The sequence below is a fragment of the Lygodium microphyllum genome, unplaced genomic scaffold (genome assembly GCF_053477565.2).
Source record: "Lygodium microphyllum isolate KBCC unplaced genomic scaffold, Lygodium_microphyllum_v1.1.10 scaffold_42, whole genome shotgun sequence".
NCBI classification, from domain to species: Eukaryota; Viridiplantae; Streptophyta; class Polypodiopsida; order Schizaeales; family Lygodiaceae; genus Lygodium; species Lygodium microphyllum.
Genome location: NW_028229525.1, coordinates 84,540 through 111,626, shown reverse-complemented (window position 1 = coordinate 111,626; position 27,087 = coordinate 84,540). Strand labels below are relative to the sequence as shown.

At 39.2% G+C, this 27,087-nt stretch overlaps 2 non-coding genes across 2 annotated transcripts; both read left to right on the top strand.

Moving 5' to 3' along the window:
• The first annotated feature begins 9,088 nt into the window (after window positions 1–9,088).
• Window positions 9,089–9,161, top strand: TRNAH-GUG (transfer RNA histidin (anticodon GUG)). The gene has a single exon. It is a non-coding gene; the product is annotated as a tRNA-His (tRNA).
• A 1,444-nt stretch (window positions 9,162–10,605) lies between these two features.
• On the top strand, window positions 10,606–10,676 carry TRNAG-UCC (transfer RNA glycine (anticodon UCC)). The gene has a single exon. It is a non-coding gene; the product is annotated as a tRNA-Gly (tRNA).
• The last annotated feature ends 16,411 nt before the right edge of the window (window positions 10,677–27,087 follow it).

Sequence of the window (27,087 nt, the reverse complement as noted above, 5' to 3'; positions counted from 1 at the left end):
GGTATTTGACAGGGGACTTAAAGAGCCACCTACAGACGCTTTACGCCCAATCATTCCGGATAACGCTTGCATCCTCTGTCTTACCGCCATTGGCTGCTGGCACAGAGTTAGCCGATGCAGATACCGTCATTGCTTCTTCTCCGAGTTTACGACCCGTGGGCCAAAAGGAAAAAGAAAAAGAAAACCCGCTAAGATGGCCAGCCATCTTATAGAGAATAAGTTTTAAGTTTTCTTATTCTCATTAAAAAGTTTTATAAAACTTTATTATAGGGTTTCGATCAATTCCTGCCAGTAGCCTCGCCAGGATATGAGAAACATGAATCCAGTAGCCCAAACGAGATGCCCAAAGAGAAACATCCATGCCCAAACGGATAAACTGTTCATGCCGAAGGGGTTGTAACCATTAATAAGTTGTGACGAATAACGCCATAAATAATCTCTCAACCGGCCCCGGCAGCCCCGTTAGGCCTGCCCGGCAGCTTAGTTCCCTCTACCACTATGGAAGGCCGGGTGTATCCCTTGGCAGATGATCTATCGGGGTGTGTGGAACGGCTGAAACGTCTCCCTCATCAATTTCAAGAGCTACTAAACCACCTTAACCGTGACTCTTCTAGCATAGAAAAAGCTAGCTATATGCTATTTCGCCTATTTAGGGGAGGAACTACCCGATACTTCCAGAGAAGGTGCCCTGTACAACAGCTGTTTGCAACTTCCTATAAGGATTTGGCTGGTTATCCTAGGCTGATACCCCAGACTGAGGGGGGATCAGCAACCATAGCAAACCTTAGGAGGGACCTCAAGGGGACCATGAAAGAGGTTTTAGGGAAGACTACCCTGCCACCAGAGCTGGTTCTCGAGGAATTAGCTATGGTTGCATGCCACACGAGTATCTATGCTGGACTTATGGGCAAGGCGCGGGCACCTAATACGTGGGAAGCTTACCACTCTCCTTCCTTCTGGAAGTACGTATTTTCCCAGTGGGGAAAGGATATTCCTAAGCCTTTATTGCTTTATCCGGGTTTAAACGGAGCTAGCCTGACAGGGGAGAGAACCCTGCGAGCTAAAGTCAAGGAAGCATGCGGGCATTTGTCTGGGGTGGAGTTTGAGATGACATGCGCCGGGTATTGCGCCACCCTTTCTGCAAGAGCTATCCCTTTTTCAAACTTCGATAGGGCAGAGAGAGAAGAGTTATTGGCCTACCCGAAGGCTCCCCTATTATGGGGCCTCAATCCCGGGTAGGAAAAGGAGTAGTTATCACGAGGGTCTGATGACCTCCCGAGCATTGGCTTCTCACGAGCTTGTCCTTCTCATGTTTATAGTAGAAAAGCTACTCAACGATCGATCTGGGATACCTATTAGTCTAGAAAATGATGGTCTGCTCTTTCTTACACGAGAAGAGACAAGAGAGGACACGCTCAACAACCTAAACTCTTTTTTGAGGGCTCGGAGCCTGGAGTTTTTGGGATTGCCTATCTTATTGGAGAGGAAGAAATTGGAGAGGAAGAAATAGACCCAAAAAACACAAACAAAAAAACACAAAAAAAGCGAGATCCGAGGAAAAGATCAACAGGATCGACAGGATTGGCAGGATCGGCATGGCCAGCTAGAGTGCCACGATCCCTCGGTCTCTCTCTTTTTGACTCTTTGTTCCCTCCCTCCTCCTTGTATCTCGTACATGCTTTGAGTAGGCTTTTTCTCACCTTTTTCTTCTTTTTTTACCCTTTTTTTCTTATTAGGAGGACATATGGGACTCTTTGCTACTTGACTAGGTGGTTTTGGTATATTCAAGTATTTCCTAGACCAGTCCGCTCTGGTCTCCCTTCGCCTCCTTTCACAAACCCTTGAGAAGGCCATCTCTAATCAAAAGAATCTACGACAAGAAGACCAGCGTCGCTTGCTTGTCGACTTAGCTACCGAATTGTGGGCCTCCATGGACCTGAAACGAGATCAGCCCGCCAATTTTGCCACTCGCATGGGACGGGGGGTACAATCCCTTTATCTTTACTTCGTTCCCCAAGTCATCCGTTCAGTACAGATTCTGTTTCAACCGAATACAAGCTTTTTCTTCCATCTCTTCAATTTGATTCATAAGGGAATGGTTAAAAGAGGCTCGTGGTATTGACACGAACCGGTAGGGATAGATATACTGGGGATGAACCTCAAGCTAATAGAATAGGAAGCGAAAAGATTCACCTTGATCTTGGCACTTGAAAATAGAAGATCTTCTTCCGATTTCTCCACGGCAATGTTGAATCCTCCTCCTTTGCAGAAGGAAGAGCTAGAAGAGCATAAGAAGCTATAAGTGATGCAACTACGAATCTTATGGAGAGTTTGATCCTGGCTCAGGATGAACGCTGGCGGCATGCCTAACACATGCAAGTCGGACGGAGAGCATCCTCGTGGTGTTTCCAGTGGCGGACGGGTGAGTAACGCGTAAGAACCTGCCCCTGGGAGGGGGACAACAGCTGGAAACGGCTGCTAATACCCCATAAGCTGAGGAGCAAAAGGGAGGAATCCGCCCGAGGAGGGGCCAATCGGAAAAGGTGCTCCAATTAACCGGCATTTTTTACGCCTCATTAGAGTCGTTGCCGTACGACTCAAGAATGGATTTACGCCGCAGACGTAAACTCCTTCACCTAGTGAAGGAAGTTCAGTGTATCTTTGAGAGGGTAACCAACCCGATACATCAATGGATTGTCGCTTCAATTCCAAATGAAATTGAGAAGCTACATTAGAGGGTAAGGAGCCAAAAAGGACTAAGTAATTATTATCCGATTCTCGTATTTTTGAGTTGGATAAATTACTTTTCAATTCATTGGGTTCGAGTCCATTGACGGTATCAACTACATCTTCCCTACATTGAGGTTTGGACATATTACGTTTTGGACACCGATGCGCCGTTAGGCCAGTACAGTATCTTCCCCCTGGGTAAAGGCATAATCCAATCCATTGGCCCTTAAAGTTCGGTTCAATCCATCTGTTAGCATTGAATCCGATCTCTCTGTCCTGATTCTTGCCAGGGTTTCAAATAGGCATTGTTTCTATTATAACTAACATTGTTTTTCTTATAGCGTGCCATTTTAAGGCATTATAGTTGGCCGGTATGGTAAACCGATCTGGTTTTTTTCAAGAGATCACCGCCAGAATGTATCAAAATCAAAAGTGGCTTTAGTCTATGGTTAGATGAATGAACCCTTAGGAGCTCGTATGAGAGTCAGTTTAACCGCTTTAACAATGGCTAAGTATTTTCGAGATGTCAACAAACAAGATGTATCATTATTCATTTTTCGCTTTGTCCAAGCGGGATCAGAAGTTTCTGCTTTACCAGGTAGAATGCCCTCCGCTGTGGGTTACCAACTAACCCTTGGTACAGAAATGGGATCTTTACAGGAAAGAATTACTTCAGCTAAGGAAGGATCAATAACATCCATTCAAGCTGTTTATGTACCTGCGGATAATTCAACTGACCCGGCTCCCGCTACAACATTTGCACATTTAGATGCTACAACCGTGCTATCCAGAGGTTTAGTTGCTAAAAGTATTTACCCCGCCGTAGATTCCTTAGATTCGACTTCGACTATATTACAACCTTGGATCGTGGGTTAGGAACACTACAAAACGGCACAGGGGGTTAAGCAGACCTTGCAGCGCTACAAAGAACTTCAAGATATTATAGCCATTTCAGGACTGGATGAATCATCAGAGGAGGACCGTTTAACGGTAGCTCGGGCCCGAAAAAGAGAGCGTTTCTCGTCACAACCGTTTTTTGTAGCAGAAGTCTTTACTGGGTCTCCGGGCAAATACGTTAGTTTGATAGAAACCATTAAAGGATTTCAAATGATTCTTTCTGGAGAATCGGATAATCTTCCCGAGCAAGCTTTTTACTTAGTTGGTAACATTGACGAAGCTACTAAAAAAGCTGCAACTTTACAAATGGGGGGTCAATAAAAGTATGGTACTGAATCTCCGTATAATGGTCCCTAATCGAATCGTTTGGAATTCTGAAGTTCGGGAAATCATTTTATTGACGAGCAGTGGACAGGTTAGTGTATTGCCCAATCACGCTAGCTTCTTACAGCTTTGGATATGAAAGTGTCAAAAATACGTCATGATGAACAGTGGTCTACGATGGCACTAATAAGTGGTTTCACCGTGATAGACGATAACCAAGTAACAATACTTGTTAATGAAGCGAAACGAACTACTAAAATCGATCCCGAAGAAGCTCGAGAGACGTTTCGGATAGCTCAGGCTAACTCAGCTAAGGCCCAAGGGAAAAAAGAGATGATCGAGGCTCACTTAGCATTCAAAAGGGCCAAAGCTTGATCAGAAGCTTTAGATCCTAATTAATTACAGTTTTTCTATCTCCTAAATCGTGGGAAACGAAAAGTGGAACGATTCAAGAAGAAAAAATGATTTAAGTAAATAGAGATTTCTTCGGGAGTGCCGCAAATTTCCGCACTTACCCTAAAAACTTATCTCAAATAATAGAACTTATTAGGTATCGGCGTAGCATAGTATGGTACCTAATAAGTTTTACCTACTATTGGATTCGAACCAATGACTCTCGCCGTATGAAAGCGATACTCTAACCGCTGAGTCAAGTAGGCCTTTTCTCTCCCTGTTACTTCAGTATACTCGGTAGAATGATCGAAAACAACGGTGGGACCAATAAATAGTTGATCTAACTTGTAAAAGAAATTTGTTCCTTTTTTCTCCCAAAAGATGCCTTAAAATAAGTTCTATTATAATGGCCTAAATCCACATAAAAGCATAAAAGTATGGAAACACTTTGTAAGACAGTGGAAAATGGATTTGCATATATGGTTTTGGATAAGATTATAAAAGGTATGCTTTCACTCATTTGTGTTGTGCCCATTGCAAAAGCAAACTCTCTTTCTCTCCCTCTTTTCCTTCTCTTCTCTTGTTGCATCTCTCTTCTTCTTCTCTTTGAGCTTCATTGGTTGCATCTATTCATTTCATCTTTTTCTTGCTCGTGATTTTCAGTGAGTAAAGAGAGAGTAGCTTCACAGCTACACTACCTAAAACACTACAACAACCATGGGTGTCCGGATTGGCTCCTTACTTCATCATCACGATGTGAAAGGATAGCAACGTAGGGAGACATTTGAGACTTCCTAACGATATACCCTGACACAACATAAGGAGTGCAATAAAGCAAAGACCAGATTTGACATGGTTTTTATTGATCTACATATGGTTACGAGTTGAGTGAGGTTTGATGTATTTTGGAGGAATCTTAGCTTTTTTTGTTGCTTAGTTGGTTTAGGTCAGCTTGGGCTTTGCCTTGTAGCTTCCCTTACCTCCCATTTGGCACTGTTGTTTAGGAGTCAATTTATTACTTGTGAGATAATAGTAGAGTAATTGTAGTAGTGCTTTGGAATATCTTTCTATTTTCTGCTATCCTCCTCCTTTGCCATTCTAGTTGCTTACGATTTTCCTTTGAAATCCCTTGCTATTGATTCTTTTTGGTATCCTCGTTCTCTGCTATTATACTGGCTCTTCTCTTTGCTTTGATATTCCATGCTATACTTATTCTTTGTCGTCTTTCTTTCTCTTGATGGTTCTTGTGAACGTTTTTGCTTTTAATTGACTTCTGTATCATTGCACTCCGTCGTTCTGCTATCGTTGTTTATGTAGTTCCCCTTTTATTAATGAAATAAAAGGTGTTAATTTTGTAATAATGAAGACGTTATGTGGTTTTTTTCTTAAGAAACCTTCGTGAAATAAGCTTTAATAATATTATAAACATATCAATCATTAATATACCTTGCTTATTATGGCTAAGTGTTTAAAGGCTTCGGGATGTGTCAATATTTTAGAATTTTTGAGCGTGAATGTAAAAAAGACAGCGAAAAGGATTTTACGTTATTTTCTAGACTTTCTGGACTCTCTCTCTCTTTCTAAGTTGAGTTGGCACTTCTTAGATAACCTAAAATCAAATCCAAAATAAGCATACAAAGCATGTTCTCATAATAAAGCAAACAAATAAAGTGTTCTTTTCTTACTTTATCAAAAACAAAGATATAATCAGGAAAAACCAATATAAACTGACCTAAATAAGGTTTTAAAACATAAGTATTATGAAAGTAGTCGAACGTTAATCAAACCAAAAGGCATAACTAAAAACTCATAGTATTCATAACTTGTTCGAAATGCAGTTTTGAAAATATCCTAAGCTCTAATTCTAACTTGATGAAAACCTTGCCTAAGGTTAGTCTTTGTAAAATACTTTGCACCTTTAAGTTAGTCAAACAACTCTTTTACATTGAAAAACAAGTTTAATAATTACCTTATTTGAAGCTCTATCGATAATACAAAGATGTATCGTGTCATCTTTCTTTTTCACTAGCAAAATGGGTAAATAATCAGTGTTTTCAATGGTTTTCTTGACGTATCTGTCAGCTAATATTTTTTACTTTGATAGGGTTCTTTAACTAATATGGTAAAGTTAATCATTTATCTGTACTGTCTAGTAGTGACAGAAGGCAGGCCTACTTTCGCATAATCAACTCAATGACGAAGTATAGCGGTAAAGGGTAGGCAAGCAAATCTCGCACAGACAGCTAGCTCCTGCCGCGCTGTGAATGGTATAGGCTAAATAAATGCTTTCCAAATCAAACGTGCGAGTCACCCATCATACGGCTATCTCATTGCTTGATGGATCTCGCCCAAGCATAGCTAGGCAGGCTAGGCATCTCGACAGAGTGCTGCTTTTAACGAAGTGCAGCATATGGTGGTATACAGACTTCTTTTCTATTATTTGGCGTCCGCTAGGTGCTTTTTCATTGCTAGTAGGTTTCCAAATGCGGGTGGTACAGGCCCTCCGGTTTCCTCTTGACAGCGAGATCTACTCCCGGGATCTTATTATCGTTTCCTATATGGCTTGCCTAATGCTTGATTGGATGTCGTTTAGTTTTTTATTTTTAATGACATAGGTAATTATCCTTTATTGTTTGTGCTATAGGCTGTTTTCCTCGTTAGTTCAATTGCCTTTTAAAGATCTCGCCATTGTTATCTATAAAAATATATGTTTTTTATGCTTGTGAAGCGTGGCCAAGTGGTAAGGCAACGGGTTTTGATTTTGTCATTCGAAGGTTTGAATCTTTTTCGGTGGTTTATTCACTATTTCATCTATCTGATATATAGATATCTATAGCAATCAATAGAGATTGCCTTTTACGTAGGCAGAGCTTTGCATGCCAAAAAAGAGTGATTGCTTTGCTTTACTATGATAAGGCATACACTTGCTGCCAATGACTAGCCAGCCGATCAACACACCTTACCTTGGATTCCCCTTAAAGCTGCTACGGCAAAACAAGATAAATTGCTTTATTTTGCTATGGCAAGGCAAAGCATGCCAAAACTTTATGTTAAACCTCCCCACATGATGGCAATCCGACTAGAAATTTTAGTTCCGATGAGCACGAGCGCTGGGCTGGCTAGTGAAACTCGCCGAGCATAGGATCGCCCACTACAAGACTATGCACATTACCATGCCCTATCAAATGGACCTACGACTTTGAGAACACAAAGTACTCAGCTTTGACGTTAAGGGTTGGCTAGGTAAATTATGAATTGTCAGAGATATAAATTGTCGCTCAAAAAACCTTAAGCCAGGAAAATTCAAAAACGCGTAGGCAGGTGTAATTGGTTTGATTGGCTGAGTGACTGGATCAGAGGGCAATCAATAGGGTATTGTGTAACATTGTAGAGCCAAAACCAAGCGGCTAGGCTGGGCTGTAAGGCCATCTCACGTTCCGGACTCCTGACCTACACTAGGCGATAAGGGTGGATGGATGAAAGGAACATTGACAATCCTTCCTGACATAATGACTCACGGCCTTACCTCTGATTAACGTAAATATGGCAGCCATTCTTTTACATTCAGCTATTGCTCGGTGAACTGGGAGTTGTTTCTTGTCGTTCAATTACTATATAAAAATTTCTCTTAGAATGGATAATAGTAATAATAATACTTGGGTGTATGGTTTAGTTGGTAGAGCATTGGGCTTTTAACTCCCTGACCTGGTACCTTTTTTAAGAATTTGATATATAATGCGGAAAGGGATAGAAACTGGATTATCCAAAATGCCATCTACTAGCAGTCCATAGCCATTGTCTGAAAGCCACTTATCAAGTCTGAAAGCTACTTATCGAGCCTGGATCCATATGCAATTCGCCTAGCTGTAGTAATTTAATGAAATCTTATCAGCTGCGCGGATCCTTAACATTTGAAAATAAAAGAATTCCACTTACTAGGGCCTTGTTTGCTCTATTCAGAAACGATTACGAAAGAGGAGAATTGAACTCCCATGAGTGGCCTCATTATCACCTCAAGATAGCGCGTCTACCATTTCGCCACTTTCGCTGGCTGTTGTATGGATATTGATTAAGATTTAGGAAAAAAAATCATGTTATAGAAGAAAACAAGCCTTCGTTCAAAACAATCCGCTACTAAATGAAACTAAACTAAATAATAACAATTACACCCATTGGGAATAATAATAATAATGAGCTGATAAAGATTCAAATCTTTTCCTTTCATCTCAGCTGGCTTCGTATATGCTAAGCATATTCGGTTACTTGGTTCCTTAATAGACGGATATGAACTAATGAAAGAGTGAAAAGGTTGGACAACGAGAAAGAAACATAGATAAATGAAAACCAGCTACAAAATGCGGCAAAAATTTTATGTCTTGATAAGATATTTAGGGCTTGACCAAATTAAAGCAAGCTCCATAAATAAAGCGCAACTGGGTGGTTTCAAAAAAGGATTGGATTAAGCAGGCCAGGTAAGGAAAATTCCTATTGTACATTTCCTTTGATGAGAGCTTTGTTTGCTCACTTGGTGAAAATGGTAGACACGATAGACTCAAAATCTGTTCCATTATGGGTTATCGGTTCAAGTCCGATAGTGAGCATATTTGCCTATTAAGATGGGTAGATAAGAGAAACGAAAGCTCTGTCTCATTTTAACCGATTCTCCTTTTATATTTAGTCAAATCGATCCCAGACTTGCTTGGGCCTATATTGGATCTAAAGGAGCTTGCAAAGAGCCCCGAGGGCGAGTATAACTTAATAGGTTAGAGTGTCAGATTGTGAATCTGAAAACACGGGTTCAAATCCCGTTACTTGCCAAAAACATACTATTTCGACGCGCTTGACTGCTATCAGCAAACGATACAAACAGTTATAAATATCAAAAACAGACGGAAACCATTGTTTGTAGCTCAAGGAAGGCTGGCTTTGTTTGGGAAACTATTGTTTGTAGCTAAAGGAAGGGCCATTGTATTAGCTTGACTCGGGATTGTTAAATATGAAATCATTATGGCCTTGTTCTTTCTTTCGTTTCGTTAGTTTCGGGTGGCCAAGGTCACCTCCAACTAGGTAACATAATGGCAATGTGTTGGTCCTGGAATGACGGTTCGACTCCGTCCCTAGTTTTTTTCACGAAAGTGGTTTGGTCGAGGGTTTGCCCTTTTTCCTTTCCCTCCACCTCGGCAACCATCACACGGCGGCTTAGCAGCTAGAGTCTCGTGGTGAAGAACCCACTTAGCTGCAGCATAACGAGCTTTAGTATGGTAGGCGGTATTGATATTAATTTTGCCAATCTAATACGTGGCTTTACATAAGACACCATGCCTTAGCCTCCCGTGTTGACAATACTTGAATAGCCCCAAGTAGTAAATACTGCATAGTAGGGGTGATAGTATACTGCTTTGTAGGACCCCGAAGGATACTTAAAGCCTTGCTTTGGATTGAAGGGAGCTGCCATTGGACTGAGATATATCGCAGGTACCTCCCCTACCCGGCCCGTCACAGGGAAAACTATAACCAAATTCCTTTTTATCTGGCATGAGTTTGGAACCACGCACATCTAAAGCACCTTTCACTAGAATCAACGTGTGTAAACCCAAAGCAATAGCGTGGTGAACCTCCGGGTCCAATACTGAAAAATAATGAGTTACTATTATTATTAATAGCATCTAACCAACCGGGTAACCATAAGCTCTGACCAGCTTTTAATGCTGGGCTATCTGTCGAGGATAGAAGTACGTCAAAACCATACGAGACTTTACTTTTAACAAATTTCATTTCTTTTCGTTTCCATTCCTTTAGCCGGCCAAAGGTCTTTTTGATATGATCCCAAAAATGCCTATAATCTTAACAATGCCCAAAGACTTTCTGATAGCAAAAACAAAGAAAATACCATTTCTCATAACTCCAGGTCTTAAGGCCCGGCTTACAATGGATACGGATCCCAAAGACCGGGCCGATATACATTAGGGATCTAACCTTAATCTTAACTCTAATGGTGCGAGTCCTTTTTTTGCAACCTTAACGGATCGCAACTCGCTAAGGAATTTTCGCTTACTCATTGGAGAGATATGAACGGAAAGTTTTCATCGATGGCGTTCCATGAATCATCGTATATGAAACGAATTAAACATAAATAATCCATCACTTGCATTTTACTAGGCGCTTGAGCAAGACAAGGTCTTTGCGCACGCATGGAAGGCCACTTTGGTTAATTTGTATTATAGAAACGATTTATTTAGAATATCTGGGAATGAAACTTAAGCGAATATAGATTAACGGTAGATTATCTGCCTTCCAAGCAGAGGATATGGGTTCGATTCCCGTTATTCGCAAGTAACTTTTTGACAGGCAAGATAAGAGATGGCCATAAGGAAACTAACATTAAGCTAATGTTGATTTTCAATGGGTCATCCTATGCCTATCATCATCTCGGTGTTTCTTAGGTAAATGGAAGTAGAGAAAGAAATGGGATTTTCATTTATGATACAATCTTATTGTATGTTGATTTAGCAAACTAATGTCTCCAAACGGGCCTTCATTCCGAAGCGCTGCAGGCTTGGGCCGGCATGCCCGGACAGGAAATTTATTTGGCTGGCATTACGGTTTTCACGCCCTTCGGGTGGACGGAGTCGAGTTGACTTAATTAGGCTAATGGATCATAATGTGCTCCATTAACTTTTTTGCGAAACCGTCGCACCTAGCCTTGTCTATTCACAAGGACTTGATTTTCCATTCAAAAATTACATGTCAGCGAATAGAATCATCAGTAATGATATTGTGCTTAAAAAGGCAAATAAATGAAACTACTTAAGACACAAATAAGAACCCAATAAAGAAAATGGAAAGTAATTTGTACGGATAAAAGGAAAAATACCTATAAATTTCTTTGATTGTGCAGAAAAAAGGCTGGACAGGTACATGTTAATCTAAATCGTAGGTACTTTGAGATAAAAAGAAAAAAACCCATACCTACTAAAGATATGGCGTTGTGGCTTAAGACATTGGTTTATGAGTCAAATAATTAAGTTGTCTTGCTCCGAAACAAATTAAATACACATCATTATCGCTAATACAAAAATCAGAATTGCCATGAAATATAGAGCTTCAGTTAAGGATATTGCTCATATTTACTATGTTTACCTGATAACAGCAAAAGCATTAAAGAAAGCAGCTTTAGGAGTTTAGATTCAATTTATTCCTTTATGGGTAATCATTTGTTTTGGCATGAAAGACCTCCTTTCAATAAACTGCCCTAACTATATATTAACTTTATTAAGAAATGTTTAATGTTGTTTGATTTTCTTCTTCATATTCGTATAAGGCAGCATTAAAATTGAAAAAGTTAATGGCTAAAGGGCAAAATTTATCTGATGTTGCTTTTCAGCATCATATTATTGGAAGCCGGGACCGGAATTGAACCGACGTACAAAGATTTGCAGTCCTCTACATAACCACTCTGTCACCCGGCCTAAAAGTAAGATCACTGTGAACATCTTGCTTTGAAATCTCGATAGATTTCAAACTTAAAGAATCTATCCAAGTACGTTATCTCTTCCTCTTTTTGTTCATAACTTTAAATATACAAAATAATGCATGGTCTGATCAGCTAACGGCTTTGCTATTAATTAAATTGGCATTAACTTAAGCAAAGGCATCTTGTCTGGTTGACAGCAGATTATTTATAGTATTGTTATCGCCAGAAAACACTTTTTTCCATTTTTATTTCTAAATGAGTTAAGTTAGCTTAGCTCATTTGCTCTTCCGAAGAACACATTACCTTTTGCCTTTAGCTTGCCTGCAATAAGCCAATCGATAAGGCCAAAAGCAGTTATCATGTCTCCTAAACCGGTCTGGGCTTTGCTTGCCTGGTGGACCTTTGACAGACAAACAAACAAGATGTCCTATATTATCTTATTTTTTATGATAGCGTGAGCATTCGATCATGGCTTTTACGGAAATCAATTCCCATTTAGTTTAAGCACTTCAAAATAGGTTCTGATAACATATCATCATACTCAATATCTGAAATATCAGATTCCGCTGGTGAAGTCTCTTTTATTGAGTTTTTATCTTAGCCTTCATTAACCTTATTGTTTGTAGTTTTTTTGTATGAAATCCTTATTGGCCATTTTTATGCAGTGTGCATTAAATGCACAAAGATTAGACAACCGGAATCATAACGTACGACAATATAAACACGATATCGAAGCAAACCCATGGAAAATCCGAACGCCATGCAACTTTCTTGTATGATAGGCTTGCTAATGAATATACGTAGGAAAAAGAAGAAAGGAATTAGTAAGTACCACTTACTTAATTTCAAATCAAAATTAAGATTAAATAGAGATATAGGTAGAAAATGACTCCAAATTTGGACAGGTTGCAGCCTTTGGTCCTTATTTTTGTTCTTCCAGCGGTAATAAATTTATAGATATTTTACCATTAACATCCTTTATATAACAATGCTAAGATTGTCTTTATATCCGCAGCACGAAACTATCTGGATTCCTGACTATTTTAGTATTTATAGGAAATCTGTGTATTTAAATATTTGAATTTCGGATCCGATTCTACTTTTATCTGGGTATGTTATAATATAGCTATTTTCTTATTGGCCATTTTTCTTTTGTTTTTATTGGCAAATTGGTTGCATCTACAACCGTGTATAGAAACCATTAATTAAAGGTTCTTTAATGTCTCAATTATCATTTATCAGGACTTTTTGGTTAATGTAAGTTCCTTATCAATGATTAGATACTTAATTTATATAGCTATTTCTTTATTAATAAAGTGCGGGGGTTGGATTTGAACCAACAGTCTTCAGATCATGAGCCTGACGAGTTTGCCAATTACTCTACCCCGCAGAACCATCTTATTGATTATTCAATTAAACCTAACGTTAGAAAGTATTGCTAGAACCTTCAATTTGACTAAATTTTGTTATTTCTTTTCAAGAAACTATCATTTCCTATTATGCAAAAATTCTTATATTAGATGACAATAACCGATTTAAATGACTTATAGACAAAAGTCTACTTTATATAAACTTTCAAACAATCGTAAACTAGACACCCACCTTTTACATATAACGTTTACTTAATTCCCTGCTTTACCGGATCTTAGCACCCAAAGTCTGTCTATACAAACCTATGGCCTGTATTCGGAGTTTCCTTGAGGTTGGTCAGGCTTGAGGCCACCCTAGCCCATTGAGTGCTCTATCCCAAACCATAAACATTGTACGCTCTACTGCAATAGATTTCGCGGAAAACCAGCTATATCCGATCTTGGTTGGCCTTTCCAAGCCGCTCTATCTTTCGATCGAGATTAGACTATACGTTTTCCCATTCCCAATGTAATTTTTAAGTTAGATCACGAATGCCATAAAGATATCCCCATTACGGTTATATTAGAAGCAAAATGTAGTAATAAACTTATTTTTAAAGACGTAATCCATCTGTTAGCCAAAATTAGGTCTGTCTGCTGCAGCCACGTCAATCCTAGCTAGTCATTGTTTGGAATGACTGCAGCCACGTCATTCTAAACATTGTCTAGCTTTTGCTACCGCATTACGGTTATATTAGAAGCAAAATGTAGTAATAAACTTATCGTTCTAAACATTGTCTAGCTTTTGCTGCCGCATGTATTAGAAGCAAAATGTAATAGGTAAGTTAGGCAAGGCGAATCATCTTACATTCCGGATACTGAGTTAACCGGTCAGAAGATAAGGACCGGGACCCCAACAGGCCAAAGCCACTGCTTTTGAAAAGACTTCTTATTGTAGTTATAGTCTTACCGTGATATGTTCTTTTTGGCAGCGCTTGAAGTGCTGGCCAACAATGGAGTTTTTCAGCTTAACGTGAAAATATTTTTGTCATTTTAATTGATGACTCCGCTTGCCGATTGCATGGAATGCAAATTGAAAGGGGATATCAAAGTCAAAAACCTCATCACTTTCATTAAGAGAATTCAGCCTCATAGCGGTGATTTACGGTCATCAATGTGATGTGATCGCAGCGTTATGCGAAAACAATCCGGACTGTCCAACCACGTCTCCCGGTAATTTCCAGTACATATGGCAGAAAAAGGCGCTTTTCACACATCGAGGTCAAAATGGCATCGGGTGTTTCACGTCTTATTAGAGTGCCGGAGATTTCTTAACTTACTTAAAAAACAAAAAAAGGCAACTATACTAAAGCAAAGAGGTACTGGGGCCATGGTGAGTTCAATTGATGGGTTTAGAGCGAATTTTTTTTTTACAACAAAGATTGCTATGGCGCAACCCGTTTGGATTGGCCGAATAGGTTCTTATTAATCGATTGTTATTATACAAGAATTCTTGTATCGCTCATGCAGATCTTCCATCTACCGGAAACCAAAGGATTCATTGCTTTTCCTTTTTTGTCGAACTTGTATAAACACAACCCTATTTGCACCTATCAGTTACGAACTTGCTATTGTTATGAAAGACAACCCCTAGGCTCAGTCACAGCAACGAGTACCGAACCGTCGTTCCCACGGCTACAGTACCAGGAGTTGCTGCTGAGCCAGCCCGTTCAAAACAGTACTTCTGTCTAGCAGAAACTATTAGCGACATCCCTAGAACAGTATTCGTATCGTGAACCAATGGCCACTTTTCCGGTCGAAGGAAATGCCTAATAAATAGTCAAATACTGCACTCTTTAGCTACTGTACTCCGGAAACAAAGTAAGGGAAAGCCCCGTACGTCAAGAGCTGCACTGCTATGAATCAAAGACTGTCTGCTCGCCGTTTCCGGCCAGTATTGCGGGTTCAATGGCTTTATACGAATTAGCTGTTTTTGACCCATCCGATCCCCAGAAATGGAAATTGTTAATACTGGCACTGTACCTTAAGTGGGAGATGGAATAGCCCGCATTCATGGTTCGAACAAAGTAATGGCTGGAGAATTGGTAGAATCTGAAGATGGTACAGTAGGCATCGCTTTGAATTTAGAATCTGATAATGTTGGCTAAGTACTGATGGGCGATGGTTCGACCATACAGGAAGGGGGTTCCGTAAAAGCAACGGGAAAAATTGCGCAAATACCAGTTAGTAATTCTTTCTTAGGCCTTTAAGCCAGTAAATGCTTTGGCCCAACCGATCGATGGAAAGGGTCAAATCCCAGCTTCTGAGTCTAGATCAATTGAGTCTCCCGCACCATATGGGAATTATTTCAAGACGTTCCGGTGGCGGAAAACGACCCGAATCTGCAGGAATTCGGGAAGGTTGAAGCAATGGCCAAACCTCCTTGAGGCTACAGCAATAACGTCATAAGCAATGACACTTAACTAAAGCACTTTATCCTCGCTTTCCACCTTTTATCTAGGGTTAGGAGGATCACGCGCCATAATGCCGGATCTCCATCTTTCTTTGTTGGTTGCTCTCCAGTCGCAGAATTATGAATAGTTTCACTAAAAATAAGTTTATTGGCTTGAAAAAAAAAATGAACCAATCCTTTAGCCTGGCAACCTGTACTATTTTTGCTGCCTCCAGCAACCTGTTGCAACTAACTTCATATTCAGGATGAAACAAGACAATTATGCCAGATAGTAAGGAATTACAAGTTTTCTGCACTAGAAAAAGCTAATAAATGGACTCGACCCATTATATATTTTTCCAGTAGTCATTTTAGGGACGTTTGCATGTACTGTGGGTCTTGCGGTTCCGGAACCATCAATGATTGGTGAACCAGCAAATCCTTTTGCGACTCCATTGGAAATATTACCCGAATGGTACTTTTTCCCTGTCTTTCAAATACTTCGTACAGTTCCCAATAAATTATTGGGGGTCCTCTTAATGGCGTCCGTACCGGCGGGCTCGTTGACCGTTCCTTTCATAGAAAATGTAAATAGGTTCCAAAATCCGTTTCGACGCCCATTGGTGTGGGTGGAAGGATCTCCTTGGCAATGTTTAAAGCGCTAGAACAGAAGGTGCGCCTGAAATTGAGACTTTTGATTCAAAAGGAGATGAACAGAAGGTTCAACACCCTTTTGATTGCACTATTGATGAACAGGTTCAACATAATCCTCCTTTTGCTAAATCAAAAGATGTTGAGGCAGAAGCTGAATCAAAAGCAGGGCCGTTAGGATGCTTAAAAGCAACCTCTCTTTAATGAACGAACGGTTATAAACATCAGAAACAGACCGCAGAGCCTAAGTAAGTCTTTGCTATGCCGTTGTATTTTAAAGAACGATTTGGATTTTAGCAACGACTGCCAAGACATACATTACGGTAAAGTCTTTCGAAAGACTATCAATAGGGCATCTGCATAACACATGCCGGATTGGATTTTTTGGTAAATGGGTCTTATACACAGTGTTATGATTACTGCATATTGATAAGAAATCTAGAGAATAATTTGAGATGAGGATACATAAAGAATTGCCAGTCATCGAAACGGAAGCACATAAATCGCATGAGAAGTTACTTTGGTTGAAACTTCACCATCCACTTGGAATTTAATCGGAAATATCTTTTTCTTATCGAACTGCTCTAGGGCTCTTTGCTATACCCTAGTATAATCAGAAATGAGATATTTATTTGCAAAGGTACAAGATGAAATTTTGTCTGCACAGACAAATCCAAACGCAGCAAAATCAAACATACAGAAAAAACGGTACGTACAAAAAAAGAAAAACGCATTAACAACGCTTAAAACCCAGTCAACGGGAGACAGTCAATTAAAAAGAATCTAGGCCTGTTTACTTTCAAAAAGACAAAATCGCATTGCCTTTTAATTGGCGGCTGTTCGGGATCCGTTTGAGATTGACATAAGTGAGTTCAATAAATCACGTGCCAGCTCCACACAGGCTTGGCCTCAGATTGTATACGGTCATAGCCACATATACAATTATGATTATGCATATATATGAAATCATGGCAGTTGATTGGGCAGATAAGTTGGGAATTGACTAAGAACGTAAGCCCAATTTCACTGCACTAGCCCGGTTATAGATAACATCAACTATATTTTACATTTCATGCTGACAACGTAAAGTGATTGATCTTTGTATCTCTGATTAATGAGGTCAGCTTTAAAGCGTACTCATGGCACTATCTATATTGCGACATTATGGATGCCTTGAGTAAAGGAAAAAGATTAGAGAACTTATGAAAGGTTACTGGAAGGGTAAGGCAGTAAAAAAATTGACCAATAGTGACAAGAGGTCCGCTGGAAGGAATGCGTCAGGGCGTATCACGGTTTTTTACTGGGGAGGTGGATTGAGGTGATTGTAGTGAAGAATTGATTGGAAACGGAGCACTTCATCTTTGGGCATTGCAGAAAGGATCGAATATGACTTAAATTGTTCTTCTTGGATTGCTTCAGTATGGTGGATCGAAGGAATGCTATGTGCCAGTGAGTGCAACTTGCTATCCTAGACCAAGTTGCTGTGCAGGTGGGGGATGCGCAGCTTCCTATGGGTGCAAAGAATTCGGCGCAAAATGCTAAGAAGGGATGAAAAAGAAACTATCAAATCTACGCATAGTCTTAAAAAACAGCCAAAGATAAAAAAAAAGTCAGTTACTGAGGCGTGCAGAGCAGATCGTACATCTTCCGTGTGACCCGTTGGTCTTAAGCAATGTCTTTCGTACAGCGATCTACGTTGTTCGCATAGGCAACGATAACTTCGAACAGATGTGGATATCCAATTCCGCCAAAAGCAAAAATGCGCAATAGATAGATTTTTGGGCCTTGAAAAGGAAATGGCTGCTTTTACAATTATAGAAACAAAAGATCCAAATCATAACGCAATGAATTCATGTGAATGAGCGTAAGCTCCGTAGCCTAAACACGGTCGGTGCTGACCACATTAAAGGCCAGTTATCTTATTGCGATGGCAAAAGAGGCCAAAATGGTGACGACTGAAAGCTTATCACTAAGCAGCCTTCCCAATCGTATGAGAAGAGAGGTCAATTGGCAAAGCCATACGCTCGTAGATTGTCTTGCGGGGTATAGCTCACATTCAAAATCTGATCGAGAAACGGGGCAACGCCCATGAAGCTCCGTAAACGGAAGGCCTGCCGGGCTGCATGCTCGTGAGTGCAATAGGATTCTTTGAGAAGAATAGGCCAACTTAAAGCCCTAAAATCTTAACCACGAAGGCTTATAAATAAAATGAACATACTTTAGGCATATCGATATTGGCGCAATCAACCATTAAAAATGGGTCTTTGGCAAAAGCCAGTGGTTATTTTAGTTCTTAGGAAGAGCCGTATGAGGCCATCAGTTTCATGTACGGTTCGGAAGCCAAGCTTTATCAGTAATAATGCAGCTTAGGCTAACACTCATATATTGGCTAGTTAGTGATTAGAACCGGGCAGGATGATAATAAATTGTAGTGAATCTAATCTTTTTACCTTGCCCGACACAGCTCGTGAAGGCCCAAAATGGTTGCTCCGCCATCTAAATGGTTCTCGGCTGCGCCTTGAAGTAGACTGGGTAAATTCTTATAGTGACAATAAATACGTACTTGACTCATATTTATGAATAATGGGAAATTGCACACTATTAGCTCATATGGCTAAAGGTTCATGGGTACATAGTATTGAACAGAATCCAGGTTAAGGTGCAAAATCGACTTGAGCCGCGGGAATCAAAGCCAAAATAATTGAGAAGGAGAGCACATAATGTATTGTGCGGCCATTTTTAGGTGTTCACAAAGCTACAGATTCTTGGTGTCGAGCCACTCTTGGTATAGTATCCAATTCTAATCACAGTATATGTAAGCTTGCTAAAGCGGGGTAACGCCGGTGGTTAGGCAGACGTCTTATCGTTCGAGGTGTTGCTATGAATCTGGTTGATTATCTATATGGAGGAGGCGAGGGACGTATGAAAGGAGGTAGACCTTCGGTGTCGCCTTGGGGAAAGCCCACTAAATGTAGTTTTAAAACAGTAGTGAGAAAGCGTAGAAATTAGTTTATGGCATGATTTGTATGAAAAAGCCTTTTTATTGATGCCTGCTTATTTGGTCACAAACAAAAAAATAATGTTGAATTTAGGAATTGATCCTTCTTTTAAGAGAGAACCTATATTTGAGGAAAATGGTTTATGGATAGATATCTTACCAAAAAAGATTGTAGACTCAAAAGTCAATGAAACTGATAAGCCAATCAATGGAACCGACAATTCAATTCTTGAATTGCCATTGTCTAATCTATTAGAGCCTTTATTACAATCTGACAAACATTTGTCATTAATTAGTGCCTTAGAGCGGAACCTACATGAGCTTAAAGAAGAACTACGAATAGAACGTTCCAAACGTAAGAAACTTAAAGAAAAACTTAAGGCTTTAGAGCAAAAGAACGAAGAAGACTTAGAACAAAGGGTACAAGAACGCGTAGCACAAACCTTGAAAGATAAAAAATGGCATGAAAAAGAGTTTGCTTCTATATGAAAAACCTCAAAAATAATCAAAATCAAAACGCTAATAATAAAATATGGCACAAAAGGCAAATCCGATTTCGGTCAGACTTAATCCGAACTATCATTCAGATTCAAGTCGGTTTAGTGAGGGCGACTGTAAAGCTATTAAATGACTTGCCTTAGCATGTCAATCAAAACATTACAGATGTCCGCAACGAAACAAACACAATTTCTTTAAAGGCCACCGCAAGCAACGGAAAGCACCCAAAAAGGCCAAAAAAAGGAACCAGAGCATATCATAAAAGACACTGAAGCTAATTGATTCTTAAGAGTGCTTCAACCGACCGTGTCTCCAAAGCGCAATGAAATATAGATATCATGAACGCAAAGTGCTACAGGGCAACCGGACTTAATTTTTCACCAACATTACAGCCTTTTGGTACATGCGTAGATCGTTGGCGGATGTATTTAGACATAAAAGGTCAGAGCCCTTCGTTTGCCCTGCGGCTTTGCGCGTTTGAAAGCTTCGATAAAGAATGAGAGCATTTAATGAAACCAGTGAACCACGCATCTAACCTGCGGGCTAAGACATGAGACCGACGGGTTGTAGTACCCGTTTACCGATTTTAATCTTAGTTACAAGATTAGCGGTGAGAGGAAAGGAACCTAAATTAATGTACCTATTCGACAGGGACATTGTACACTTAAGCAGTATAGAAAGATCGGATCGATCTTTGGATGGAGTTCGAGACATGCTAATTAATTTTGTTTTTTTAGTCCGGTGATTTGTTGAGAGACTTTGATCTGTAAATCAGTCAAGCTGTCCGATCGTGATGCCTTTTTTAAACAGTTAACAGCTCTAATTGTTCTATAGGAAGTTGCCTGTCTTCATTTCGCTTTCATCTAAGTCTCCTTTGCCATTTGGAATCCGTTTGACTAATATAGAAATGTTATAATTATCAGCTAAACCTCAGCTGATTTGTTTGGGAAACGGCAGCGTTTAGTATCTTATTGTGATAGCTGCGGTGTTGGATAATTTTGTTTCATTTAGCAGGCCTGTCTAAGAGACTTTTCTGTTTACCAAATAGCAGGACACATTGCATGCCTTTTGCGAAGCTTACGGTAAATGAGGGGTATGTTCAGAACCAAGAGCCACGGCTCAATTCCTTATCCATCTGCCGCAGCATTGTTATTTGACTTACGATGAAGTATTGAGTGGGTTTTCAAATACGTTTTGCATGCAAATAGCGTGAAATAAGAGTTTACGAGGTGAAGCACTTGATTCGCAGGCCTAATTTCTATGGCTAGGAAGACTTTTAGTAAAGCTATAATCAAAAAGCACGCAATAACGAGTTCAAATGATAACCTAAAACTAAAAGTAATACAAAGGGCAATTAAATGAGATGGAAACGAAATGGGCAAAACATCTCTAAAGGATAAAGAAAAGGCTCTTTCCCACATTGATAAAAATGAAAATTATTAAAATCAAGCCACATTGTCGTTCGATCACTAAAGAGAAGCAGGTGCAAGGAAAGCAAGTGTTTGTGTTTCCTTTCCTTCGACCCATCATGATATAGGCAACTTGAGTGAAAGAGCCGTATGATAGGCGACCATCTCATACGGTTTGGAGAGCACTTCATTCGGCTTACGCCAGTAGATAAAAGTTAAGTTATTTTATGACTTATATTGTAGTGCCGGAAAGTGATGGTCGACTCTATTTATTATTATAGAGAATTGTTATATTAAAATGTTGATCTTAAAAGGTTTTTTTGTGTCATTCTTTCCAGGATTTTCTCTAGGAAAACAACGAATAGAACTAAAGTAGGGTAAGAGAAGACTAGGTTAAAAGGGAATGGGACTAAAGAGAGGAATCGTGGGATTGAATCTCGTCTTGGTAGGTGTATTATTTATTATTTTCCTGAAAGGACATTCATTCATGTATTCTTTTTTCTGGTTTAATGATGTCCATCATTACTTTTTGGTTGATGATACTGTCGATGATGCCAATTGAAAGGGCGACCGGTTTGGTTTTTATATAAACGTATTGTATAAGCTATTGTATAGAGGCTTTGCACTTACCTTTGCTCGGTAACGGAGGCAAGGACCAAGGCATGTGTAATAATAAAAAATGACTTTAAAGGACTTTAGGCGTTGGCAGGACAAAAAAAGACCATTTTCTGGACCAAAGAGTCTACAGGCTTTGAAGGATAAGCCCAAAGCCTGAAGCGAGCCTGCTTTTGACACGGAGATAAGAGCAAGGGCTCACAAATCAAAGTCTTTCTTAGAACCAGCGACGACAGCTAATCATTAGTACGAAGTTCTGGGGCACGAACGCATGCTGCCTTACCCTATGCCTACCTGAGGTTTCGAATGGTTAGGCTAAATGACTTTACCTTAATTTACTCATAGCACAGAAATGGAAGGGAAAAATAGGAGGAACTACCTATATTATTGGGAACAAAAGACTAAATGACATCCCAACGCAGGGCATTTGATTAAGCAATAGACAAGCCATATAGGAAACAACGGTGAGATCTTTGAAAGGGAAAGCCCTGGAGAGAAATCAGAGGGCCCATATCATTTGCTGACCCCCTAAGGACTTAGAAGTAAGAAAGCACTTAGTGAATGTTAAGTAAAAAAAAAGGGGCCTATGTACTTGTTATGCTTTGAAAGCTAAGGGCAGTTGAAAATTGAAAGAAAATAATTTGATGGGGCAGAAATGCCAAAATGCGCCTTATTGCTTACATAATGAACAAGCGCTCTCGCTGAAATGAAGAGATAGCCTTAAGATAAAGCAGTAAAGTGACTTAGTGGTTTTGATTCGCTTTTAAAGGCAAAAAAATGGGGCAAGCCGAAAGCAAGCAAAAGGCCTTTTATTATACAGAATAAAAGCGATTTAGGACTGTCCCCATTCCATTTAACACTAACTAACTATTTTCTCTTCTGATTAAGTGGTTGGGAATTAAGTATGCTTTTGGAGCCTACTAACTTCGTTCGTAACCTCTTTTTTTTCAGGCGGATTTGATTGGAATTTGAGAAGTTTCTCTTATTCAAAATTTCTTGTGTTAAGGGAGGCTTAAATCAGATTATCCTAGCTGAGCCCCTTAAGCCCTCTTCTTACGAAAATAGGTCAATTCTAAAAAGGAACAATGAAAAGAACCTATTTCACGACTCGGAAAAGAAAGGACAATGTAATGTTCGAAAAAGATCTGTCAAGCGCAAGTAAAAAAGCCGTATGATGGGTGACTCGCATGTTCGGCTTGGAGAGCACTTATTTAGCCTGCATCATTCATTTACATAGGTCGGATAGCGTTTAAGAGACATAGATTTGTTTCTCTGAGATCTACATTTTATCATCATTCAGCTAATCATATAAAAATCTTAAGCCCTCTATCGTTAAGCGCAGGTAAACGATTGACTCTATCCTATTGGCCGGGGAACTGTACAGAGAATAAAAAAATTAGCTAGCGGATACGTCGATAAGGCCTCCGGAAACCCTTTGACAACCGCACCTTTCATGCCTTTGGTTGCGCAATATTATCTCCATGCGAAGAACTAAATTCATTTTGATCCTACTATGGTTAACATAATCGACGACAATCTTTTACTTTTCTCTCCTCTCTTCTTCCGTGGCAAAGATGTTACCCGATTTTCCGGTACAGTGGACAAGAAACAGAACTAATCCGAAGGAAGGAAACGATGCCTGTATATAGCTAATGTCTTATGTGAGAAAGCTAAAAATCTCTGCTGTCGATACTATTGTAATAAAGATACCTAATGTGAACGTACGAAACCTGTAGAAAAGGATTTATGCAGTAGTTACTCTTTTTTAAAAGGAGATGTCCGTTGACGCTTGTATGTAGCGAATGCTTGATTTAAGGGGACTAAGAAGATATGCAGTCATCGTTGCCGGAAAAGGATTAGATCTCGGTGGTCCGAAGTGTAATCCTTTTCACTTGATGAAACAAACATCAATACTTCGATTAAGCCGGTAAGAGTTGATTTTCCTTATTAAAGCGCTTTCTTAATTGCTTAGGAAATAGCTTGGGGACTGGAAAGAAGAAAATTATCTGTGTAAATTCGTGCATCCATATTCCAACAGATTGGAAATTGCGGGTATGTAAGAGGAATCCGCATTTGTTGTTCGGGTTGATTAAATGGTGCAGAAATTGCTTAAACTGAATACACCAGATATGGTTCGACCTCCCTACATGTATTTTCCGATTATATCGATTATGTGAGGGCAGAGGCATTTATTTGTTATGGGATCTCAGGCGTAAAGGTGTGGCTTCCACATTCGGTTTCGATATTCCAAAGGCAGTAATTTTATTTGGACGCTATATTCTTTACGTACAAAGTTTCGGAAATGTTGAAAGGGCAGACGTAAAGGTTGCAGAACGAACGGTACATGACTTAGTTATGGAAAATGTGGTATTAAAAGTTGTTTGCTAGGTCGTATTTTATATTAAACCATTGAAGCAGCACGTCGCGTTATAAGCAGACATTTTTAAAGAAATGGTTAAATACGGGTAAGGATTTTTGCAGATATTTTGATTATTCGTAAACTTACAGAAGTGAGAATGGGCAAAGGAAAAGGGAATCCCATAAGTTGGATGGCTCGTGTGGCGACGGGATAGATTTCATTTGAGATAGATGGTGTGCCTTTGTCAAATGCTTGAGAAGCGGCGAGATTAGCGGCGCATAGGCTATGTGTGTCAACTAAGTTTGTTTACTGGTCGTAATTGCAACGGCATTGCCCACTTCGTAAAGTGGGCGCCCCAAAAAAAAATGGTGTTTAATAACAAACAGTTTTTATTAGGTCCGAAAATTACGAATGTGTGCTTACTATTTAGCTATGGCATAAAATATTGTATTTAGTATAGTTTTCGTTTGAAGGTAGGTTTAGGCAAATCAACTGGCTGGTGCACCAATTTTATTATAGTATCGCAGCTTTAGCCGATATCAAATAGTTAATGACGTTAGAAGGTGCAAAATTAATTGGAGCAGGAGCAGCTACCACGGCCTTGGCGGGAGCAGCAGTTGGTATTGGAAACGCATTTGGTTTCTTGATAACTTCTGTGGTGTGAAATCTTTCATTAGCTAAATAACTATTCGGTTATGTGATTCCAGGTTTTGTCTTGACAGAAGCGATTGCCTTGTTTGCTTTGATGATGGCCTTTTTGACATTATTTGTATTTTAAATAAATTCACCGAATAACGAATGGGTTGTACCTGGAGCAGGGATGGGGGCTTGACTAATTCCTTCCTTCTTTTTGGTTTGGCCCTTTTGACCGAAAAGGTTAAGCATGGTAATTGATCATTTTATTTGAAATCAATAGAAACTAAGGTGTCTTTGGATTTTGGGCAATGACAGATTCGAACCACGTAAACGAGGCACTTTATTGACTGGGCTAATTGCCTTCATTATTTGAGCTAATTGAATAGAGGTTTTTATTTTGTTCAACGGTAGTTAGGATGTAAGGATAGATTCATTTCCTCCTCAAAAGACTGCACCATGATACAGGCTATTGTTTCGTCTTTTGGGACTCAACTAATTATCAATGCCCGTGGCATTCATTGGGATCGTTGGAGCTCAACTAACTAAACTATCGATGCCTATGGCTAACAAATTCATTTTATGCCCAAACAAACACGCAGACATGAGGATTTTTATTTATTTCGATCAAATGGATAAGGAATGTTAGCATTATTAATTAAAATAATCTATTGTATTAACCTTGGCTGCTTTCTGTCTGAGAGCCAGAGCAACTATGCAATTATTTGCGTTATCATAGAAATTTCGTATTTGCTTTATTTTCGAGACGCTATCTGTTTTTTTTTGTTTGATTTTTTTTTGGCATAAGGTAGATAATGAATTTATTTAGGAATTCGTATGCAGGAATCGAAAATGTAATCTGGCTGGTTTCCGATGGACAGAGCAATTTTCATGAATGTTGAGCACATACTTTGTGCCGGCAAAGCCGACGCAAGTTCCTTTTTTAAGTGCTAAAGCGTTTTAGCCTTTTGAACCAAAGCCAATAGGATGTAAATCGATCGACCTTTATCACCCCATATTATTATTTATAAGCCATAGCTTACTTCGATCTTATTTATCCTTCATAGAATCTTTGGAACTTTTTTGGCTGCTGCATTGTTAATTGGTATTTTTTTTTTGAAAGTTGGTCATTTTAGCCTTATTTTTGAAAGTTATTATTAATGTGCCTTCTTCGTTGGAAAGCATTTCCATTGGTTTATCTTAGGCCTAGTAAATTTCATTTTTTTAGCTTTGTCTTATTATATGAGTAATGGGGTTTGTCATTTATGGTAAGATTTCGGATTTATTTTAGATCTGTCTTAAGTTTATATTTTTGGAATCGTGATGTTATTAGTTGCGGTTTTTTTGACTTTTTCGAAATTTATTCAATTTTCCATTTTGTAAGCACGGGGAGTAAGCTAACCTCCCCAGGCAAAGATTCTATTTCGACAAACTAAACCTCTTCATCGAAAAATCAAAAAAAATTGAAATTGATCCTGGCTATGATGGTCTATATGTTGATGGACTGTTTCTATATCTTACCAATAAATAAGTTAATGGACTGTTTCATAATGTTCAACGTGTTGATGGACTGTTTCTCTATCTCATAATACTTACTAATAAGCTGTTGATGGATATGTATAACAATGTGAAAAAGGGATAAGAAAGAACCAAAGGACATTTGTTTTTAAAGAAAAAGAAGAAGATCCAATGCATTGGTTATGGTTTCGGTAAATGCATTGTACCATATTTCTTTCTTAATAAAAAAAGATGTTTCTAATTAAACTGTTTATAAGAGTTAAATGGGACAAATACATTGGTTATGGTTTCGGTAAATGCATTGGCTATGTTTTTGATAAATGCATGGGTTCTGGTTTCAGTAAATATATTATCTATGGTAAATGCATAGGTTCTGGCAATGATAAAATCATATCAAATATGTCTTTCATATAGTCAATCTTATTTGAAAGTAAATACATCGTTTTTTAAATGCATTGGTTCCGAGGAAAGCACTAGTTCAGGAGACTATATCAAAAACCAATAAGGAGAAAAGCCACTAAAAAACCAATAAAAACAGTTGTAATGACTATCGTACTTACCTAAAGCGTTAGCTTCTCGTCAATTCCTTCTATTTTCAGCCATACTTTACTCTCCTGCAATGAATCCTTTGGTTTCCGGTAGATGGAAGATCTGCATGAGCGATACAAGAATTCTTGTATAATAACAATCTTTGGTATCCGGAATGTAAGATGATTCGCCTTGCCAGTGGCCGTTCCGCTTACGGTTGTTAGTAAAAGCTAATAACTTACTAAGAAATCATCATCAA